At 44.7% G+C, this 7,900-nt stretch overlaps 1 long non-coding RNA gene across 5 annotated transcripts in view; it reads left to right on the plus strand.

Moving 5' to 3' along the window:
* LOC114027836 overlaps positions 1 to 7,511 on the plus strand; it is a 29,224-nt gene extending 21,713 nt beyond the window's left edge. The window contains exons 3-6 of one of the 5 annotated variants that reach the window (XR_003567297.1): positions 770 to 871; positions 3,138 to 3,228; positions 3,933 to 4,075; positions 7,001 to 7,511. This is a non-coding gene — a long non-coding RNA (uncharacterized LOC114027836). The remainder of the gene's footprint in view (positions 1 to 769; positions 872 to 3,137; positions 3,229 to 3,932; positions 4,076 to 7,000) is intronic. The other 4 variants (XR_003567298.1, XR_003567301.1, XR_003567299.1 and 1 more) reach the window with 4 other exon arrangements.
* Positions 7,512 to 7,900: the final 389 nt, after the last annotated feature.

Here is a 7,900-nt window from a genome sequence, read left to right on the forward strand (position 1 = left end):
ATTCTGGCCCCAGGCCACAGATCCTTCTTTCTCTCTTAGCTTGGTAGGTCTGTTTTACATTTAGAGCACCTCGTTTAGACAAGACTGTCTTCTGGTCACACTAGCGGTTTATTTCCAGCCTGCCAGAGACAATGTTGTGGGCCTCAGAAGGAAGGGCAAGGGAGGATCTCTGAAACTTCCTGGGAAACCCAGTTTTCATTCCCTAATTCAGTTCTCTGGATTTCTGGCCTAGGCCTGAGAGTGCTGTTGGGAAGGAAGCCCAAGACTTTACAGGGCCCTAAGTGAAATATCAGGGCTTGGGCTTGAGTTGGAGTAGATAGAACACTTGGGAGGAAACTGGGGGGAAAAGAAAGGCAGGGGTGGGCCGGTGGAGATGTTAAAAGAAAACTATTTTATCTTTAGTTTAATCACTTTTGACTGAAGTCTGAGCAAAGTCAGTGACAATGACCCAGGTCCCATCTGTGCTCAGGCCTCATTTCCTCTAGCAACTGAAACTAGACCAGAGCCAAGACTATGAATTCCAAAGACTGTTGAATTAAGAGATGGGAAGTACCTTAGAACTCATTCTAGACAACCCCTCATTTTCACAGAGAAGAAAACTAGATCCCACAGAGGTAAAATAATTGCAAGGCCACTTAGCTAATAAGTAGCAGAGTTCAGGTTAAAAACCAGATCTTTTGACTATAAATCCAGTGCTCTTCCCAGGACTTCAAAATGACAGTTGACTTTACCATTACCTGATAGAGTATTATTTCTTTGTTTCTTTCAGGAGGAATCACTGGAAACAAGAGAAACTGTCACCTGTTGGGGGCACATTGGGAAGACCTAGACCTTCCACAGAGAACCCACTTGTCTGATGATCCTTAAGAAGGTTAGGAGTGACTATTATCATGCCTGGCCCAGGATACCACCCCAATCTATGGCACCAGTCACCTCCTAGCCAAGGCAGCTAGGTGGTACAATAGACAGAATGCTGGGCCCAGAATAAAGAAGGCTCATCTTCGTGAGTTCAAATCCAGTCTCACACAGTTAACTAGCTGGGTGACCCTGGGCAAATCACCTAACCCTGTTTGCCTCAGTTTCCTCATCTGTACAAATGATCTGGAGAAGGAAATGGCAAACCACTCCAGTATTTTTGTCAAGAAAACCCAAACGGGGTTGCGAAGAGTCAAATATGACTGAAATGACTGAACATGAACATGACGAGAGTATCCAACCAGATGAGGGTAGAGTGGTAGGGACACTGGAGGGACTTGCAGTTAGAGATGCTGGGAGTATTTCACTTGCAGGGTGAGGTAGAAGTTTTAGAATCTGAGGGTTGTGTCTAAAAAGAAGAAGGAAGAGAAGGAAGACCAATCAGGATAGGCAGATAAGACCAACGTCAAGTTCCTAGCAGTTGTCAACGCAGAGACTGTGGTTTAGAAAGGCAATCATGGAATATTAGAGCTAGAAGGCATCTTTTTTTGTGAGGCATTCATGGTTAAGTGATTTGCCCAGGGTCACACAGTTACTAAGTCAGATTTGAACTAAGGTCCTCCTAACTCCAGGACTAGTGGTCTATCCACTGTGCCACCTAACGGCCCCTAGAAGGCATCTTAAAGGTCATCTAATCTAACTCTCATTTTACAGAGAAGGAAAGAGAGTCTTCAAGAAATGACTTGACCAAGATCTCATAGATAACTAAGTGACATAGCAAGGACTAGGTAGGATTTGGATCTTCTGACTCATAGTCTAGGGTTCTTTCTGTTACACCACAGTGCCGCTATTTGATCTATAGAGCAAAAGGAAAGAGACAGAGAGGAAGGGGAGAAGGTAGGAAGCAAGAGCAGGTATTAGACCTAGTGTCTTAGTTAGGGATCACAGAATCACAAATTTGGAAGGGACCCCAGAGCCCATCTAGTTCAATCCATGCCTGAAGGATTCTCCCTACAATACACACAATACCATTTCCTTTGAAAAGGAATCGGCCATCTTGCCTTAGCCTGAAGACCTTGAATACCCTTGCCTCTTGAGGTGGCCCATTCTCTTTATTCTTTTTTCTAATTATTGGGAAGTTTTTCATGACATGAAGCCCTTTTGTCTCTTTTTGACGTCCCTTTGCTTCTCATTCTTCCATTTGGGTCCAAGCAGAATGAGTCTGATCCCTCTTTCAGGTGATAACCCTTGAAATAGTCTATTGAACATGGCTGTCATATCTCCTAATTCAGCCCTTCTCCAGGCTACATATTCCTAGTTTACCCCACTAATCTTCATGTGGCCTGGCTTTGAGACTGTTTAAAAGAACTTATTTTCATAAGAGGACTAGAAAATCTAAGTTGCCTTATGTATGCTCTGTACACATGCAATTATGATAGACACTATTTTTTTTTAGTACTATTAAGTCTTACAAAGCACTTTCCTCAAAATAACCCTGGAGGTAAGGCACAAACCATCAGCATATATGTGCAAATGTGCAAAACGTGCACATATAATATAGACAATGGAATGCACACATGCATTCACAATGATCACGTACACTCAATGCATGAAAATGCATGCACATAGCTCACACATGTATGCATGCTTCTACAGGTCATATACATACAATGTGCAGGCTCACATGCACACATGCACATATACACAAATATATACACAAATTCACTTAGGCACATATATATACATATGCACTCGTACATTTTGTAAAAGAGCAAATAAAATTATTTAAATTTACTGGATCATGGGTAGTAATCCAAGCATTGGATTACTGTGTAGGCTTCCCTATAAAGTAAAGAGACAGGCTGTCTCCCCCAGCTCAGCAGGCCAGACAGAGCCATCTGCTTTCTCTCCCACTGTCTATTGCTGGCTCCACCCCTGGGGAGGTAGGCTGCAGAGTCCCAGGAGCGGGACACAGGGCGACAGATGTTCTATCTCTTGAGGTTTCTCAGCTGCCTGGAGAGCACACAGGATGTTAAGACCGGTCCATGGAACATTTCTGAGTTTGTTTTCTTCCTGTTACATTCTCGCCACCCCTCCCTCTGCCTTAAACAGCCTCTCTCTCTACCTCTGTCAAGTCTATCCCCCACTTTTCTCTCCACCCCTTCCATCCCTCATCCTTTTCCAAGTTCACTTTGACTGAAGCAGTTATACCTCACTGACAGAGAGAAACATCGGTCAGAGAAGCTGTCTGGCCTCGTCTGGAGTCTTTGTCCCAGGTCACGAGGTACTTCCATTGGATTCTGACTCCGTCACGTAAGTGAGCTCATTGGGAGGGTCTAGTTCAGGAGTAAGGAAGAAAGAATGGTGTCAGCCAAGCTGGCCCTTTCAGGTTGGAAGGAAGAAATGTATTCAGGTCATGTGAGTAACAGTTCCCTTCCACACTGAGCCCAGGGGCCCTGAGACTCTCTTAGTGGGGAATTAATATTATTCTCTGATCTGTCCTCTCACGCTGGTTCCTGAGGTCCTGATGACCTTGGTGATAATTTAGTAGAAAGGCAGTGTGGTTTTATGGAAATGGAGCTAGATTTGGAGTCAGGAGACTTGGCTTTGGATCCTAGCTCTGACATTTATTAGCTGTATAACCATGGGCAAGTTATTTACCTTCTCTGAGCCTCAGTCTCTTTGTCTGTAAAATGAAGATAATAGAATCATGGACCTTTTAGAGCTGAAATGTATCATAGGATCATAGGTCCACAGGTGGAAGGGGCCTTAGGGGTCATTTAGTCTAATCTTCTAAGTTTACAGATGAGGAATCTGGGATCCAGGGAAGTTTAGTTGTTTTTGTTCAGCCTTCATTTTTTTCTTTTCTTTTTTTTTTCTTTTCTTTTCTTTTCTTTTCTTTTTTTTTGGCTTTTTGGTGAGGTAATTGGGGTTAAGTGACTTGCCCAGGGTCACACAGTTAGTAAGTGTCAAGTTTTCTGAGGCCGGATTTGAACTCAGGTGGTCCTGACTCACAGCCTTCATTTTCAAAGAGGACCAATGACATCCCTGATGATTTCTTGAATCGCGCATGAACTGGATTAAAATGAGGCAGAGCTGCACAAAGTCATCAGCCTCACTCTTTCATCTGGAGTCATTGAAGTCCAATGGCAGGACAAAAGTAAGTATGACTGGTGATGGCCTAGGATACAGTGGATGATCTTGGCATCTTTGATATTTAACCAGGCTCTAGCTAATCCATAGTTCCTGCTTCAGCCACCTTCATGGCTTTTGGAATAAATTGTTCTCATCCACCCATTCCGCTGAAGGAAATCTTCACATGCTTGGGGTAGACACCCCCCTAACTCACTGATGATTCGAGGCCCATCAGTTACCCTCAACCTGGTTTAGCCTGTCTACCAAGGTGATTTTACTGGGGTGTGGCCACTGCACACGCTTACAGCTTCTTAGAGCCACAGGTGGGAGTCAGGAAGTTTAGTAACTTATCCATAGTCATACAGGTAGGAAGTGGCCAGAGCTAAGATTTGAACTCAGGTCTTGGGACTCCAATTTCAACACTAATTCATACCACTACCCTGCATCTCAGAGGTCATATAGTCCAGTCCTCCTGTTTTACAGATGAAGAAAATGAGGTTGAGGGTTAGTGACTCACCCAAGTTCAGTGGTAGAGCCTGGACAAGAATCAGATATCCTGAATTCCACTACTTCACAGAACTGTTAAGGTTTGTAAAATGTAGAGTGCTATAAAACTCAAGGCACTATGTAAATGTCGTTTATCATTTTACCTCTTTGTTTTATACAGAGGGAAAGTAATTTGGCTAAGGTCACACAGAAAGTTAGTGGCAAAAGCCAGGATGAGAATCATAGAACATAAAATCATAGAGGGAGAAGGGAAATGACCCTCAAGGATCATCTTTGCCAACTCCTTTTCAAATCCATGTTCTTTATATCAGACCACACTGCCTCCCAAAGATGGCAAGTGTGCCTAACAGCTGGTTAGTTTCTCCCAGCTGGCCAGGGAACACAAAGGATCCTAAAGACACTGCTAGTTCTCCCCGAAATCTGAGGATTTAATTCTTCCTTCACAAAGTACTTACTCTTTCAGACCTTTCCTATACCCCCAAACTCAAAAAGATATTTTTTCCAGCCTTCCATGCCCTAAATTGGACCCCAGTCTTGGGTGCCACTAGAAATGGAGAATGTTAGAGCTGAGGGCTGAGAGGGGAGAGGTCTTAAGGATCATTTATTCCAAACTTTTATTTTATAAAATGCCCAGAGAGGGGTAAAGACTTACCCAACATCACACAACATCCAAAGTAGATCCCAAGCCTCCAGACCAAGGTTCTTTCTGTTATTCCAGGCTATATCCCTGGTGTCCCTCATTAGTGTAAGTCAATATTATGAAATAATACAGTGGAAAGGTCACTGGATATGGAGTCAGATGACCTGGGCTCCAATGCTAGTCCTGCTACTTACCTCCTCTGTGATCATGCGACAAGTCACTTCACTTTTTGGGGCCTCAGTTTCTCCATCTGTAATACGAGAGAGAAAGACAAGATGACCTCTAAGGTCCCTTCCATGGTACAACACAATTCATCCTCAGAGAAAAGCTTTCTTTAAATACTCCTGAGAATAGCTCAGTAGTCCCCTTTAATTGGAGTTGATTAACAGGACCCCCTTCCCCCTCTTCCTACTTTTCCTTCTCAAGGTGTAATGAGAAGAGCAGAAATCTGGGAGATAAGAGCTAGGTGGGAGTTCTGGCTGTACCTTTAACTAGTTTTGTGACTTTGGGCAACTCACTTTTCTTGTGACCTCAGTTTCCCGAAAGTGAGGATAACAATGTTTAAAAGACCTAGGGGTTGATATAAGAAAAGCTAAACATTACCCTGAAAGTACTGTTAAAATGGAAATAATTATTTATGAGCCATAAAGGGAATGGTCATTAAATTCTTCCAACTTTGAGGCCGCTGAGAATGACGCGAGGGAGGGGAGCCAGGTGACAGGCAGCAGGCCCTCAGCACCCCTCCCAGCCTTCAGCGAAGCCGGCTTGGGCCTGCATGGCCATATAAGGGAAGGAACCTAGGCTGAAGTGGGGCTAGGAGGGGTTGGGGGTGGGAAGGCCTTGCTCAGGACAGAGATGGAGAAAACCCAGACATCCACTGTTTATTTTCTCCCTGTGCACTTCCTCTTGGCTTACGGAGCACAGGTCAGAGACCCAGCGTCTCCCCAAGAAAGGCTGCTCCTCATTTCCTAAAGGCTGGAGATAGAATGAAAAGTGTGTACATGTGAGTAGGAATTTGAGGGTGCTAGGGAAGGGTGGGGGGAACTGGGAGGGGGATGTTGCTCCTCCTCCCACTCCCATCAGGATTGCAGCAAACGCAGACTTAGGTTGAGACCCAGGGGCACAGCTGAGAGGCTGCTGCTGTTGGGCAGAACTGTCAGGTAAGATGTGTCTGCTTGGATATGATATGAATGAAGGGGTCTGTGATCAGATCAGGAAGCTGGCAGGGTGGGTGGGGCATGACACTCTTCTTCTCTCTGAGAATAATAACAGCAGAATATAAGCTCCCAGAGAGCAGGGCCTGCTTCGCTTTTGTCTTTAGATCCCGATACCTGGCACAGTGCCTGGCACCCAGTAGGCACTTACTAAATGCTTGCTGACTGGCAATGACATTCCCCATTTCCAGAGCACTTCATGGTATGCCAAGCACTTTCCTTACAGGTATGAGGGGGACACATGTGGAAAAGAAACTTTGACTAGGAAAGAGAAACCTTGGGTCAGAATTTTGCCTTTAACCCTTCCTAGCTGTGTGCCAGTCAGCAAATGATTTGGCCTTTCTGTGTCCTTATCTGTAAAATGGGGTCATTGTGAGGCAAGTGTTTTGTAAATCCTAAAGTGCTATAGAAATGTGTTTATTATCCCCATTTTGTAGAGGGTGAAACCGAGGCTCAGAGAGAAGAAGTGTTTTGCTCAAAGTGAAATAGCTAGCAAATGGAATAACTGGGACAAGAACCCAGGCCTCAACTTCAGGTCATTCTTTCAACTACCCTGCACTGTCCATCCATTTATTTTGTTTATTTTTAGAGGGGAATGAGAAGAAGTGGATGACCAGGACCATGGGACTCAGAACTTGAACAGGATGGAAACGACCACTTAAAGGTCCCATCAAGTAAGGGGAAAGTGAAGACTCAAAGCTTAGACCCCAGAGTCTGTGAAGATCTAAAAAGTAGACCTGGTCTCTCCTCAGTTGATCCCCCTGACTCCCCAAGACCAGGTGCCATATGTGTTCCCTGTCACTTGACAAGGAAAAACTTTCTTACAGTGATAACTCCTGACTCCCTGGAACCTTGGAAGAGTCCTCTCTGGCCTTCAGTCTCTTCTTCTATCGAAAGAGAAGATTGGACTAGTTGATCTACTACTTATTCTAGTGTTCTATTTTTATGAGGTTATAATCTAAGAATTGCACCATGTACAAATGGCACAAAATTGTACTATTGTCAACTGTTGCATGGCTCTTAATGGTGTAGACAAAAAGTATAGTGGGGTCAGAGAAGGTTCTCATGAGCCCTGCCTAATAAAAGTTTTTCCCATGTCATATGTAGGTCTCTCTCTAATTTCTCCCTTTGTTTCCTCTTTCTGGTGCCTTCAAGGGCCAGTTGGAATGGACTGACACATCTGGCTCGTCTGGATCGTCTTCCCCTCTCCTTTGTCTCCCAGCCCGAGGTGCAGTGCTGCATCTCTGGTCAGTTGTGAGTCTGAGATGAAGCACTGTAGCTCGGGAAGGGAGGAACTGTCCAGCTCAAGAGGAAGAAGTTGACTCTTTGGGAGCCTCTGTCTCTACCTGAGGCCAACAAGCCAAGCTGGGTAAGTAGGGGCTGGGGAGAGAGGGACAGGGAGAGGAGAACAGAGGCCTGGGTGCACACCTTATCTTAGCACTGGCAATGTGAGAAGGTTCTCCCATTCCTTATGCCCAGAGCTTTGAGT

This window comes from Vombatus ursinus, unplaced genomic scaffold, assembly GCF_900497805.2.
Source record: "Vombatus ursinus unplaced genomic scaffold, bare-nosed wombat genome assembly UNPS02014863.1, whole genome shotgun sequence".
Lineage (NCBI taxonomy): Eukaryota > Metazoa > Chordata > Mammalia > Diprotodontia > Vombatidae > Vombatus > Vombatus ursinus.